This window comes from Pantherophis guttatus, chromosome 3 (assembly GCF_059756535.1).
Source record: "Pantherophis guttatus breed Tessera chromosome 3, ASM5975653v1, whole genome shotgun sequence".
In the NCBI taxonomy this organism is placed as follows: Eukaryota; Metazoa; Chordata; class Lepidosauria; order Squamata; family Colubridae; genus Pantherophis; species Pantherophis guttatus.
In genome coordinates this window covers 167,101,066-167,117,346 of record NC_142065.1, presented here as the reverse complement: position 1 = coordinate 167,117,346, position 16,281 = coordinate 167,101,066, and the positions used below count along the sequence as shown (strand labels likewise).

The following is a 16,281-nucleotide window of genomic DNA, read 5'->3' as shown; positions in this document are numbered from 1 at the left end:
ACCATGTATATCCCCCATACAGTTACATCTGCTTTTGGTCAGAAATGAATATACAAACAAAATGAGTTATTTGAACCTATTTAAATGGTCATCTGCTTATTTGTAGTTAGAGATCTGTTGCATTAAGTTTTTATTGTAGAAACAAAATAGAGAAGTACGAAACAAATGCTGTGAACTGTTTGATATTCACAGTTAATGAGATGACATATTACACCTAGCTCGGTGTTGAGTTCTGATGAAAAGAATACTTCTCAATGGATTCAAAGTCGATACTGAAATATACTACAGCATATGTCATTTGTCTAGGAGGAATAAAATCCATAGCCAGACAATAAAACTGAGAAAAGAATTAGCACTGTTGTGCTGGTCAAATATGGACAGGAACTCAAAGACATTTAAATACTTAATACATTAATGATAGCAATACACTTATCTGACTTAGATGTTACCCTCTTGTTTATATTTATTTTTACTACAATACTTTTTGTTACTACCAAGAAGACCTATTTAGTAGGGATTTTTAAAAAAATCTTAACACATTACTATTTCCAGAAGTATCCCTGTTATTCCTTTATTGCCATAACTGAATAAAAGTAGATCTCTACTTCCTAATGAAAATCACTCAGTAAGTTTATAAATACATTGGGACTAAAATCTACTCTATTTTTTTTATAAATGTGTCATCATATGACACTTATGATACTTGAAAGTATACTAAAAAGAATTTAGGATAATTTTCATATAATTATTTTACTAATTGTTATCAGAATAAGCTGTAAGAATGGGGTGTATGAATAATTTTACACAAGATAAAGTTACACAAATTGTTTCCTAGTGAAAGTTTTTAGTTAATAGTGCATCAAGTATATTCATTTAAGTTGCAAGATTGTTCAACAAGCTGTTTTTTGTAAATACACTGTTCTCTTGGGAAGGAATCATTTATATGTTTAAAAAAAGAGATATCTCCCCCAGAGAAATAAGCTTAAGCATACAAAACATACATTATACTGCTGTCAGAGTATAAATATAATGTGTTTGTAACTTGTAACTACTTAAGTTTTGCTTCCTGCAAATGTACATTCTAAACTGTCATTCTTATAAAAGAATCCAGTTGCCTTTTGTAATGGTTACTCTATGCCTCTGTTTCCATAATAACTGAATGCAAGAAGTTTGGGTTCAAACCTTCATTTTCCAAATGATCAGATACAACATGTATTGTTTGTATGAAATGCTCAACATGTATGAAAACTTTTTCTAGTGCCTGTAGTTGTGCACTTTACAGTGCTTAATAGGTTTGCTGAGCAGTATTAGCAGAAAATATTTTTATACCTTTAAGTATTATGTAATTGCTATTATGTTTTAGGAATGCTCCTTGAGGCCTCTTCTGTTTTAGAGTTTTAAAAAATTGATGTAATCAAGTAAACATTAGTCATTTAGACTTGTGATAAAGCCTTCTGTGTGAAATTTCACTATATATACGTATTTCAGGAAAATACTGCATTCCTTGGATTTTTTCAGACAATTATTTTGTGTTAGTCTTCCTGCTAGCTACTGTTTGTTTTGTGTCATAAAGATGTAGGGCATTCCAGGAATCTTAGTGTATATTTTGTCCAATTTGTTTAACTAGTAAGGAATTCACAGTTAAGTGATAGAGTCCATGCTTCCTTCATGCAGAAGGCCTCAATTAAACTTTGACATTTCCAGTTTAAAAAAAAAAGAGCTGGTGATATGAGAAGTTCCTCCAGGATGTTGCATTGACATTGCCAATTAGAATAGCAGTACTAGATTAGACAGATTAGAAGTGTTCTAGGTATAAAAAGAGTTTCTTATAACCCAGTTCAGATTATGTGATGAAGTAAGCTCAGATACATTATTTCTATACTATACATGAATCTACTCATCGTATAAACATGAATTGCTAGTGAATTTAATTTTTGAACTGTTAATAATTAAAAACAATTTTAACTTTCCTCATATTACCAGCAACATTAGTTATATCAGAACAAGAAAGGGACTGGACATTCTCTTTCAAGAAACACCTTGTCATTAATGTAATCTCATTAAAGAACACAAACAGATTTCTAGGAAATGCCAGGAATTTCAAATTTGAAAATGATCCTAGTGCAAAATATTCTCATAATCCATAGATTACTGTAGAAAACCTTTAAGAAATCAACAAAAAAACCAAAGTGGATAATCACTGAAATGTTTATTCAGTATATATCTTTTTGTGAAAAGCCTTAAGGAAATTATTAGTTATATTTTTCTGAACATGGATCCTGTTATTAACACACAAAGTGTCAAAAAATCTAATTTTCATAGTTCTAACTTTTAGAATCTAGACTTTAGAGTCTTTTACCATGTTCTCATATCCTTTTAGTACAGCAGAATTCTGTATCACAATATTTGAGGCATTGTTGTGAAAAATACTGCATATAAACTTGTAATAAAAGCCTATATGAAAATATCTCTTCCGGCTAAACCCAAATTGATATAGGTGTTGTAGTTCAAAAAAGCAAAATAAGATGTCCATTTGGAAAGATTGGACATCTTACTTTGATTTTTTGAACTACAACACCTATACCATAACTACACTACAGTTTTTCATGCTGCCCAAAATGCAGAATTTTCTTGGTTACTGATGTTTGTACTGTGTAAAATTTCACATCTAGATACACAGTTGGAACAAATATTGAGATGGCATTTTGATAGATGAGGCAGAAAATCCCAACCATTCATTTGATTTATGTTTTGTCCTATCATATGCAGGATCAGTGTTTAAATTTTAAAATTTCTAAACAGCCTGTGAAGGACATACGGTGTGCATGAAATCATTTTTAGAACATGGTTGTAAAATATATCAAAATCAATCGAATTTGTTATCATTATCCAAAATCTACCAAAATGCTCTTTGCTTTATCAAAGAGATTGCCTTAAAACATCTTGATAACTAAGAAATATTGAATCTAAAACTCAAATATTTAATTCTTATATTGGAGCATGAAGGATGGAGTAGTTGTACGCTCACCCCACAGCTGACTGAGAGGGCTGCAGGATGAATTGGAAATTCTTGCTCATTTGACAAGGAAATCTACAGACATTTATACAGCTGGCACAAGTATCCATTGATGTACTGGCATTGAGGCTTGGCAAAAATCCTAAGCCTCTTCTTTTTCCTTACATACCCAAATGTGGGCCTACAGCTATACCAAATGTTTTGGGGTTGATTTTATTTTGTACTGTAGTAAGTGGGAAGGGAGGTTAGAAGTCAAAAGTAAATAATGTCTTTTCCCTGGTCTGACTGCAATGAATATTGGGTTTGACAGTCACCTAGAGGCATTCACCATTCCTTCCTTCCACATATGTATACAAAAGGATAGCAGTCAAGGAGAAAAACCCCATAGTCATAGTGAGCTTTTTTGAAGTGCATGAGATTTATTTCTGAGTCAATATACAGAATTGTACTATGAATATTAGAGTTATAGTACAGATTAAAAGCACAGGAACAGAAAAACATTTTATCAATTCATGTAGCACTGTGGAGCAATGTAAGAATTTGTTCAGGGTTTTGTTGCCTTTTTCAGAGGCAGAAGAAAATGAGCTGACAATTCAGGATCATACATTTTTCAAACCCATGAATATATTCTTCCATTCCACTGCTAAAGGATGTTATGTGGGTTGATACTACTTTATCAACAAAATAGATTCTTAATCTTTATCGAGCATTACGTATCCCCGAATAAGATCATTCCATCATTCCAGAGCAAATCTGGGACAGATATCAGTTGGGGAGCAGGGAGGATGAAAAGTGAAGATAAATTTTGTTTCATAAATGGAAACTGACATGAAATCCAGTTACAATTACTCATGAGTATGACCAATTAAAATCCATGCACTTTTTTGCAATTTTTCATTGGAGTGCACCACTATTGTGTATTATTAAGACTGAGAAGAAGGTCTTATTGAATTCACTTTGGTTTTTACCCAAAATAAATGTGGTTCAAATTTAAAAAGAAATTTCTAGTTGGATTAGCATATAAGGCTGCAATCTTATCCATTTGTATTTGGAAGGAGTGCCACTATATGGTAGGAGTGTCATAGACATGTTCTATGTCAACATGCATAGGGTTAAGCTGCTAAACTCAACAATTAAACTGTTTTGAATAATAGTAGCTTTTAAGTTGATTGTCTAAAATATTTCAAAATAGTTTACCTAGTGTTTACCTAGTATATTTAAAAATGATTATGCAATTCCTTGCTAAATCAATAAGAGCTATTTGGGATTGCCTCAAAGAATAATTAAAAATAGTTGTTTATCAACGTGGATATTTGCAGAGACCAAAGCTATAATTATTTTTTTATTGAAAAGATTCCATAGAATATTCTGAGCAGTTAAGTATTAAACATTGCCCAATAGACACTGATATTTTTACCTATCTTGTAATTAAAAAGATTCTTAATTGTTTCTTCTAAAATTCATATTACAACAACTTCCCTTAGGAAGAGAAAGTACCAAAGTGTATTTCTTTTTGTTTTAAATCCAGTTGAAAGAGGAATACAAAAGTCACATTTATGTTAAACAAAAGTTATTTTGTCCTAACAGACATGACAAAACCTGTCTTCATTCCTTTCTGTTCAGCTCAGCCAATATACTACTTAGCTTCAGCAAGTTAATCAGTCACCAGATTCTACAGCCTTTGTTTTCAAAGATGTCTAATTCTTACATGACACTACCTGTATATATAATAAGATCCATACCCTAAACACTTTAACTAAAGGTGGAGCTACATTTTGCTGTATACTTTAGAGCACAATGTCAGTGTGTACAGCCCCTATTTATAATAGCAAAAGACAAACTTCCCTTCTAGTGGACAATTTGTAAAGTTGTGCTGAATCAAGATTTGTCAGAATTTCTGTCAGAATAACAATCTGATATGTTAAATAATTAAAATTAATTAAAAATATGAAGAATTGACTCATGCGTAACATTTCCTTTTTAAATTTTCTGTCCTAAAATTGATTTAGTTACTATCTATTCTACGCAAAGAAGATATGACTACAGTATAATGTCTATTCAGTTTGGCATAAGACCAATTGAACTTCTGAATAAATTTGCAGAGTTACATTGCAGCACAACAAACAAATTTATACAGTAGATCACTGCATCACAGTAGGCAATGATCAGGCTAAAATTCAGCTATCCATCTTTAAAACTATTTCCCTGTTTTAGAGATGTTTCTACAATCACCTTTGACTGAAATGTAAATGTTAAATGAAACCTGATGAAGCACAATGAAGTTATAAACTGATGTAAGCCATAACTATATACTGATATAGAAAAAAAAAATTCACCGAAGAACATACACAAAGAATAAATGGCCTATTTGTACAGTATCCAGAATTAAATTTCAGAAGTAATATAGTATTAAATTGATGCTTTCAAAACTTACCTTTTAAAAACTGAAACAGGTTTGTCTGATTCTGTTCTTGATCGTCAATGACATTTATTAAGCTTCCCTAAGCTGATAAACATCAAGCTTATATAGGATGAGAAAGTCACAGTGGACCATACTACAGAATGCAGAGAGGAGTTCTGCTGCACCTAAGATATATACAATGTGCAATGGATAACCTAATATGTCTTTCATTTAACTGGCTGGGCAGGTTTTTGCATTCTCTGGAACATGGAATCATACCAGAATTTGTTGGCATAACAGTCCTGTCAAACCAGTTCCTTGGTAGAACAGAAACCTGTTCAACCAGTCGGCATCAAAGGGCAGTTCAACATGCTGCGGCTCAACTCAACTCTGAAGCTTCATAAGTGGTGAATTATTCACGCCTCCACCAACTCCCAACATAAAATGTTGTAGCCTCCAGCAAAATAATTTACCAAAGGAGTTAGGGAGTGTTGCGTCCGTAACCATATCAAATGCACCATTATCCTATTGTTTCAGACTGCATTTTGATGCATCTAGATGGAGTAACTGATGAATAGTTTGAAACAAATCAGAAAGATTTATTTATGTTAAGGAATGTTTAAAGCATTTTTACAAATTGAACACATCTACTCCTAGATTACATTCTTTTGCTAATTGGAAATTAAATGCTGAAAAATAGTCAAAAATGAATTCCCTTATAGATGTCACTGAATTGCTGACAGCTGTAAAATACTGCTTTTTTTTATTAAGTGTCATCTGTTACAGAACATTTATACCAGAAAATCAGAAAAACTACATGTAAAACTAAGACATGAAAACTGTTTGAAATATCATTATATATGGATAGACATTTATCCCTAATTTCCAGTCTTCTATAACCTATTGTAGACTTTTCCATTAATTACACTTTATAGCCCTATGGAAATCTCCTTAAATACATGTAGTAAATAATCTAATCTCTAATCAAATACTATTTTCTTGCTGACCTAGTGAGTTCATAGTGGCAGTGTAATTTTTCTTAGATCCCAAAATGTTTAATGCTTCTTTCATGGGGGCCTTCCAGATGATTGATTCATTGAGCATAAGTACATGATGGTCCAATCACAGGAACAACTCACTCTAGACATCTTCCCAAGTCAAGGACAAACATAGTAGTGCCACAGAAAGACCTGGCTTTTGTCATAAGCACTGGGATAATAGTATTGTCATAAGCACTGGAGCCCTGTAAGGAAATGTATTTATTTATATACATCGTTTATGCACCTACCTATCTCACACTAGTGACTGGGTGTTTAAAGATCAGAAACAAACAAACAAACAAAAAACCCAAAATGATCCCCACCAGCTTCTAGGGCCCAAGGATAAACTGGATTTATAATATGGGTTTTGTAGATGTGTATGGAGAGGTTTCTTTTGTTTTAGTTTTTATATTTTCTTTACTATTTTTATTATTGTAAACTGCCCAGATTTATGATTTGTTGATGACCAAGTAGGTAAGTAAGTAATTAAGTAAGTAAGTTTTGATTGGTGCCAGAATAGTATTCAACTTTCTTTCCTGTCTAACATTGCCTTGTCTACAGAAAATGTACTTGAGACAATATAAAATTACTTATACAATATACTGAAACATGACTGGCTAAAAGAAATAGATATATGCAAGTAGGGTGGAGAACTTTGTCAACATAGTATTAGTTTTGTGAAGGTCTTTTTAGGTGCTTTACAGAATTCTGAAAGTCAAAAGTTCAGTCACTGAGGAAGGAAATATAATTTGCCTGACATATGTTATTTGCCTACTTATTTTTATTTATAGCCTCCCCCATATTGAAGGAAGACACTTTATATGTTGGCCTAATTTGGTGTACAAATGAATGCTAAACACTTTTATGTCACTTTGCAACCACCACAGAAGAATCACAGTTATCTGTTGGATATTTAGTTTTATTTTAGAGTTTAAACTTATCTTTCAGCTATACAGTAAATATTTTCAGGATTTCCAAAGTGGCTGAAAAAAATAATAGCAAAACTAAAGTCTTTACATAATATTTAACTTTAAATCAGTTGTTGGACATTCATAACCCATAGTTATGAATATCCAAATAACTTATAAGATACAAGTCTTTATGACTAGCTCTAAAGTAAGTAAGCTCTATAAGAATCACCAACTCTTAGTTTATAAGAACATCCTCATTATTATTTTCAGTTTACAACTGCAACATCTTAAAAAAATATATTTAAATTTATCCAGTCTAAAAAGATTATTGATGTATCCCAGCATTTGCAGTTCATACTATATGCAGATAATGTAAGAATAAAATAGGTGCACTGATAGTTCTTTCTAATTACAAAGCATCTTCTTTCATTCTGATAACATCACCTTTCAAGGAGAATGAGAATAAGATGGTAAAAATGTGAGAACCATGTGCAGAGATGAATCTGCATAGTGAAATGATAGGAAGCCAAGGAGGACCAGGGGATTGCTAGCCCAAGTGTCTTGCCCCTAAATCCCTCATTTGTCAAAACAGCATGACTCTGGAAGCCTCCTGCCAGGTTTTGGATGACCCCAGGATGTTCATCCTTCAAAACAGTAAACATGCTGCATGTTTTAGAATTGTAATGACTAAATTGTTATCCCAATTTTGGAGTTCTAATTATTGTTAAATTTCTATCAGCAAAATGGGTACTCAAAGTGGAAAAAGAGACTTCAGTCACATTTTGGTCTGTATTATTTGTAGTTATTGGAATATTAGACAAAAAACCATAGAGGGAATCCTATATGGACTTTCAGATGAAGTTATTACTGGCAGCCTTGATGATGTAACTTCTCATATTGCCTTTCTTTGACCTCTCCGTACAGAGAGTTATGCACAGGTGTGTGGAAGCATAGAATTGAAGACTAGCATGCCCTGGAGCAGAGAAGCATTGAGACAGAGGCACAGAAGACTGGTTTCTTCTAATCTTTTTTCATCCAAGGTCTTTCTACAGTTTCATACTGTCCCCTTCTCCATAGTTCCAGAGTACTTGGTTGACATTTGATGTTTGATTATATATTTAATTAATTTGACTTGTTTTTAAGGAAAAACAGAATGTCCTGTGATTCACTTTGAGCTGCTTTTCCCAGGCCTAACCAACAGAATAAGAGTTCACCTATTCTCACCAGTTACATTTATGCAATGGGATGCCCATGTTGTAGTTCAGTTGCCTTTATAACTGCCTCCCATACTGACCACTAGCAGATTTCTGTTCCTCATTTTTGTTTTTCAGCCATGCAGTACCACCCCCAATGGCATTGCAGTACTGGTCATCTTAAATGAAGTAGGACCACTCTTTCCCCCTGGAAGCACAATATCATGTGGACTTGTTCCAAGGGGTGCTTTTCTCTTATTTTAGTTTGGCCTCTGAAGAATCTCCCAGGAACAAATGAAGTTCCAGGAATCTTAGCTAATAACCACCTTAGAGCTATATTAGCTAGCAGTTTTCTCCATGTTCACAGATTACATGGGGTTGTTGTACTGTAGTAGCTTCCTGATCTTTCAATACCTTACTGAGCAATGAGTTACACACTTGATACAGAATCTTGATGGAATTCTACTTAGGGCTACTAAAGAATCATTTATCTGGATGTTGCCCCTTACTCCAAAGCTAAGGGGCAACATTCAAGCAGACTTGCACTTCACCATCTGAACTATTTTTTCACAGTTGGAGAGGACATTAAAATGCTTCATCCAGACCAAACATGGAGTTCAGAAATTCTTCAGGCAGTCCAGTGGCCAGCTTAGGCAAAAGATTCTGCTGATCCCTCTCCAAATGCTTCATAATTAAATAGTAGGCTCAGTATGGCATACTGTTCTTCGGTCTCAACATTGTTGGGTCTGGATGCCAGAGACCACATGGGGAACTCTGTAAGGAAGAAATGAGGAACAGGAGCAAAAGTGGAGCCACAACTGAAGTTGCCATAAAAAAAGGTTGAACAGAAATACTGATTCTGAGTGAGCTGAACTGCAGTTCCCATATGCATGGATGCATTATAGGTCAGTCAAGAATGCATTCAGACATGGCGTGTCCAGAATGGCAGGTGGAGGTAGAGGTGCAACAATGAGTGCATCCCCCCTGGTACTTTCTGATGGGGTTGTTGCGTGCATGATAGCAGGGTCATAACATTGACTTTCTAACACAATGTCAACAGTTTCTTTGTGGTTGAGTGTAACCACTTTTGGCCTGCTATTACTTGTTCGCCAGCACCAGGCTATATATATAGAGTGGGATTGTTTACAAGTTCCTAGTGTGTATACATAAAGACATTGGGCAGGAATCTAGGTGTTGGCATGCTATGATACATACAAAATCGAAAATTGGGAAGCATGCACAGACGTGTAGTTTCTTATCTATTTGGCTTCTATACATGGGTTGAAGACACAAGGTTTCTACTTTTCAGTCCATGTTCCCTACTGGTCTTTCTGGTTCACTTTCCACTTCTGGTTCCTCATCATGTGTTTTTGTGTAAGCAAAGATTAATAGCACAATATGCATTGTTGAAGTACTTTGAATATTCTGCACCCTACCTTCAGAACATTGCAGAGGAAGAACTTCTGCCACTGCTTGCTGGCGGCTGATGTGCATGGCTGAAAACTTTGTGTTTTGCAGTAGTACCTCCTTCTCCACTCCCCCCAACCCAATTTCTTCCATGTTTTAATCTTTATTAAATGCCACACTTATATGGAATATCTATCATTATCTCCACAAATGTTCTGGCACAATCAATAATGGCAAAGTAGTATAATCAGGGCTTTAATAAATGTGTGTCCCAGCGTTGGGTTTCAAATTTTTTACTACCGGTTCTGTGGGTATGGCTTCGTGGGCGTGGCATGGTTTGGTGGGCGTGGCTGGGTGGGCATGGCAGGTGAAGGATACTGTAAAACCTCCATTCCCACCCCACTCCAGGGGAAGGATACTGTAAAATCTCCATTCCCTCTCAATCAGCTGGGACTTGGGAGGCAGAGAATAGATGAGAGTGGGGCTAGTCAGAATTTTTACTACTGGTTCTCTGAACTACTCAACATTTCTGCTACCGGTTCTCCAGAACTGATCAGAACCTGCTGAAACCCACCTCTGGTGTGTCCCCTTTCCACTCACCCTGTTTTCTTCAGAACACATCTCTCCTAAGCAGATCTCACCTGACACTTCTGTTTGAACTCTCATTGAGAGAACAATTTGGCTAGCCAATCTGGCATCTTTCCACATAGATAGGTTCATAGACATGCCTATATAACTCTACTTGTGGACACTTATGCATAGTTTTGCAGGCTGACTCAGCTCACTGCCAGCAGTTCATTTCTGGTGGGCTCAAGGTTAATTCAGCCTTCCATCCTTCCGAGGTCGGTAAAATGAGGACCCAGATTGTTGGGGGCAATATGCTGACTCTGTAAGCAGCTTAGAGAGGGCTGTAAAGCACTGTGAAGCAGTAAATAAGTCTAAGTGCTATTGCTATCTTAATAGCACTATTATTGTTCCATTTATTGTACAGATATTCCCTTGATCTCTTATGTTTCCTGAATCCCAGATATTTTCTTTTGTCCTATAAAACTTCTAACCAGATTTGTAGCTGCTTTGTTCTTTCTTGATGATCCAATCCACTTTCCCTAATGAAGATTTCTGTTAAAAAAAATAGGAAACATTCCAGAAGCCCACCTCCTTCTAAGGACAGTTTTCTTTAAATGGCAATTGTGAGTAACTGATGTCCATGAAACTAATGATGTACACCATTCCTTCCATAGATACTATGTTATGAATCTCAACCTTTTGTTTCCACTTTTCAATAAAAAAAAACTCAAAAGAACCATTAGTGAAAAATAGATACAATAGGACATTTGGCAAACATATATACACATCACCCCTGTATGCACATTTTTGAATGCTTCAAGCACTAGCACCTATGGATCCTAATAGATTGGTACCAGCTACATCAATTTGCAGAGCATCAGCTCATGTTGTGGCAACATAAATATCCTTATGGCAGCAAGGCTGAATTCCTGCTCATATCCTTAGGTTACTTGTAGGTGCCAGTTTTGTGGTCTTCTTGGTTAATCATGAGGAGTTGCCTAATCTCATTCCTGAGCCAAGATAGCTGCAGGAGATGGGTGCGAGAGTCTGTTTGGCCATGAGCTGCAACCATCTCTTCTGCCAATCTGCACAAAGGTGTACTGTGCACCATTAATTTAAATGCCAAACTGTAAGCCCCCTGGAAAATGTGGTACAATTAGGGGTAATATGTGCACACTGTAGAGTTATTTATGGATACTGAGATGCAACATCATTTGCAACTGGCACTCAGTTGCTAAGTGATGGTATACATTGTACATATACTGTAATTTCTTTTTACATGAGTGCAAATTGTACATATTGTCAAAAATGTTATTTTTTTGGTAACTGAACAGGTACTTTTGCTGTATCTTAATCCCACCCTAGGTTTTCAAAAGTGCAATTGATTCAGATCTTTTTCTCATGCTCCTCCACTAGCACTTTGTATATTGTATTTTTGAGGAAGAAGAAATTATTGTTTTTAGATGAAGGTGAAAGAGAAGGGAATACCAAAATTGTGACAGAGAATTTTGTCTCTAGCTAGGACTGCAAAGGAATGGTGGAAGATTAGTTTAGTTCCAACCCTGTAGTTAGTAGCACCAAAATTTGATAGTGGGTAACTAAGGAAAATATGTGTTAGAATGCCACGATTCCACAATCATGCCATTATGATTGATCTGTGCATAATAACAGCTTATCATGCCATCTTGTGCCACCAAAACCAGAATGAGATAGATAAAATGTTGCCCCTTTAAAGCTGACTTAAAGAACCACAATGACTTTCATAAACAGCTATAGAAACTGCACTTGCATGAAACTGTCCCACTCAAGTTCTTGTTGTGTTCTTACAATATGTTGTATTCTTTGGACTTTTAATTTGTCTGGTCGTTGAACTAGCAGAAAAATACACTGGCATAATTTGTGCTGACCTGATAGTCAACAGTTTTCCATCCAATGGGATATTAACTAATTAGAATGTTTGCATATTAGAATCATGTATGGGATTTTCTGCATTCTATTAGACACAGATTAAAAAGAGTAATTTCACTAAGGTTTAGGACTCTTGAGACAAAAGAGCTTATACTGGGTTCAGTTTCATAGTGGATTGTGCCCTGAAATTCTGAAGAACTGCAATTATTCTTCCAGTTAGTTTGCTTTTCATGGGAGATCTGAATTTTGATAGTCTTAAACAATGAATATTAACATATTTACAATAAATTCATTTTCTTCTTCCAGTGTCTCACAAAATACTCTTCTTTTATTGACCTTCCCCAGCCAAGTTGACATACCAATTAACCATCTGCAATACTGTCAATTAGAGCCATAGGAAAATAGATTCCCATGGTTGAAGTGTAGTTAACTAAAACTAGAGAGAAAACATGGAACTGGGTGTTTCTCATCTGGGGAACACTGATTTTCATGAGAAACAAAAGACTGACATTTAGTGTTGGAACAACAGTTTAGCTTTGTAAAATATAGGTTCCTGAAATATAAAGAACCATTTGATTTTTCCCCCCTCTCTAGAATGCCAATGCTTAAATTACTGGACAAGTAACCCCTGGTTTCTTCTGGAGATAAATAGCCATCACCACTGGTGATGTAGGCATAGCCACCATCTATCTTGGTGTAAGTGCCTTCGATGTACCTGAAAGAAAAAGCATTGGTTGGTTGGATGCATTATACTCTTGGTGGTGGTAAGAAGTTGAGGATCTAGTATCTATGCTAGCCATGAGGAGCCAGAAGATGCCTTGTGGCTTTCGGACTAGTTATTGTTAGTTGTAGAAAGTAAAGGGGATAATCCTTGTTTGCAAACATCACTTTCTACTGCAGTCCAAAGCTATTCTGATATAGAAGGATTTTCATTTTAAAATTTTTTTACTGTTGCACAATGCCTACACAGAACTCTACATAAAAGCACTGTCAAAATACACTTAGTTCCTCATATTCTGTAAATGGCAGTGGATTTATAAAACCATCAGGAAAAGAAAACATATATGTATTTTGTGAAATATAACTTCAGGGGGAGATTTGTGATATAGAATAGTACATCAGTATTGTAAAGCATAGAACAAATGCGGAAAGACAAAATAGTCACCTCAACACAGAAGAGATCAAGGTTTAATTCTAATTATTCCTTTGACTGACAAAGCAATGAAAGCCAAATTATGTTTTAATTGAGAGTCAATTAGCTCTCATATATTATTTGGGCATATTTCTTCATTTGGGCTTAAATGAAGTCTGAGTGCTTAAGTCCCAATTATAAATATTTGGTTCTATTGGATTTTATTTGTTGGTTTGTTTTGCATTGAATGGACCATGTCCCACTGAGTTCTTACTTTAGGCACTAGGGTCAAATTATTGTACTTTAAACACATTATACAAAGACCTAGTGGAAAGGTGGAAGTGAAAGAATAAGAGGGTGATCAGTAGTAAGGTGGATGGATTCAATTATAGGTACACTGTTGGAGATGTGAAGGACCATGTACGGGATATATCATCCAAGAGAAAATCTATCTATGTGGTTATAAGAGTTGATACTGACTTTATGGCAAATAATCAAATTATTTTTCTATTTTCCTATTTCTGTGACTAAATTGCCTAGTGTGGGAGGGGATATTTTATCATTACACAGTGAAAAGGAAAGACAGGTCCTTTCCGCAATCCTCATCAATCAATGGTTCCATTATACTTCAAGTTCATATATGTTTTTGAAACACAAGGAAGCAGCCTTACTCTGAGTCAGATCATGAATCCATCAAGTACCATACTCTAAGTGGGGGCTTTCCAAATAATGTTGTGAGTTCTGTCTTTGCATGTCTGAGATGGAACCTGGTACTTTTTTCAGGCAAAGCATGTATTTTCTTCCAGAATATTTAAAATGACATTATATACCTTTGTTGACCTGTGCACTATTAGCAGCTTTCTCCAACTAGCATTGAATAGACCGGAATGGACTTTCATCATTAAAATGGGAAGTTCTGGAAATTCTAGTCCCAGCAGTTTTAGAAGCTGGGGAAGGTTGCTATCCTTGAAGACATGGTGACTATGTTGGGTCATTTTAAAATATACTTTGTAATTCAAATGTGACTATTCTACTTTATTTCAAAAAGATTAAAACAATTGGGATTAACTAGTTTATGTTTGTAGCTACTGTAATTAAGAAAGCATTCAGAAGGGCTTCCTCACATAACTTTCAAGGAAATAATAAATGAATTCTTTATTAATAATATATATTCTTTAGTAGTAAATTCCAAAGTCTTAAAATAAACCTCTAGTGAACTTACTGAATACTCAGTCAGATCCTTAAAAACAGGTGAGAAGGGATAAAAAGGATTAACATAATAACAATGTCCATTTTCTGCTCTTCCCACTCACGGCAATGGGAAAACAAAATTACTATGTATTCTTAGAGTTGCCATTGCCAATGAATTTATGTTAGGCCTTGATTTGGAAGAGAGCAGCTTTGGGTCCAATTAAAAACACATTGTTTGGTTGCTTCATATAATTTATTTTCTGTCTCAACTCAGATGTATTCTAAGCAGTTTACAGGCAATAAAAAGCATAATGAAATGACAATAGTAACCAGTAATAAATCACAATAGCAATAGTCATAGATTATAATTTCCAATAATACATGCATTAATATAGATGTTAAATCCTAACAGCAGTGCATGACCACAAACTCAATATTTACACAGACTCTCATTACTCAGTTTTGCTGCTAGGAAGAACTGTTTAGATTATAGAATCTTGGAAAATAAGTATGAAAAATAAACTCCACTGTATTAGGGAGTTGTTTGAATTTCTTTTCAGAGATTCCTTAAGTGATAGACCAAGGTCTTGTTTAAGAGATAAAGGAGATTAAGAGATTGCCGTGTCTCAGCTGCCATTATTTTCTTTTATCTCCCCAATTCTGAGAATACTTCAATGTTTGGGTCAGTACTCCATCAATAATTCCTAAAGCCCCTTTAGAAGACCTTAATTTTTACTAGCTTCCAGAGGCTATACAAATGAGGATCATCTTTACCTCAGGGACAGGCTATTCCATAGGAAAGTTGCTTCCATGGAGAATACTGATCCTGAGACCCCCTGCCGTCACACTTGCTTGGTTATATAATCTATGAACTCTCCCCAGACATTCCTAGCTGTCTGGGCTCAATAAGCAGAAACTATTTGGGAGAAGCAGATAGATATTTAGATATTTATTTATTTAAAACCTTTATATAGCTGTCCATCTTATATCCATGTTGCAGACCATAAACAGCTTTAAATGTAGTGACCAGCATCTTGAATTGCACTCAGAAACATATTGATAAACAGTACAGCTGCCACAGCAATGAGGTAATGCCATAATATCATGACTGCACCAATAAGGATAAATACCACTGATTCTGGAGAAGCTGAAATTTTGGGGTGATCTTTAAGAGCAGCTTAGTGTAGAATGAATGATGGCCAAGTCCCTATTGGTGATAGCTTCTATTTGGACCTTGAGTAGGAGCTGATGGTCTAAGAGGATTACCAGGTTGTAAATCTGCTCTCTTTGGATGAATACAACCCCACTAAAAATCAAAGTTGGTATAATGGCTGAATTAACCTGCATTCCATCTTGACTGGCTCTTCCTTATATTTATAATATTAGATTCTGACTTTCTGCCTGCCATCCAACTGAAGAAGAGCAATTTGGTATAGTAGTTAAAGGGACCATGCTAGAAACTGGGAGATCATGAATTGAAGTACTGCTTTAGATACAAAGCTAGTTGGCTGACTT

The 16,281-nt window shown here is 35.1% G+C and overlaps 1 protein-coding gene across 3 annotated transcripts in view; it reads right to left on the bottom strand.

Moving 5' to 3' along the window:
- Positions 1 to 5,676, bottom strand: part of RBBP8 (RB binding protein 8, endonuclease) — a 46,334-nt gene extending 40,658 nt beyond the window's left edge. Inside the window, exon 1 of one of the 3 annotated variants that reach the window (XM_034429593.3) lies at positions 5,451 to 5,676. The gene's annotated coding sequence lies outside the window, so the exon portion shown is untranslated. The remainder of the gene's footprint in view (positions 1 to 5,450) is intronic. The other 2 variants (XM_087891334.1, XM_087891335.1) reach the window with 2 other exon arrangements.
- Positions 5,677 to 16,281: the final 10,605 nt, after the last annotated feature.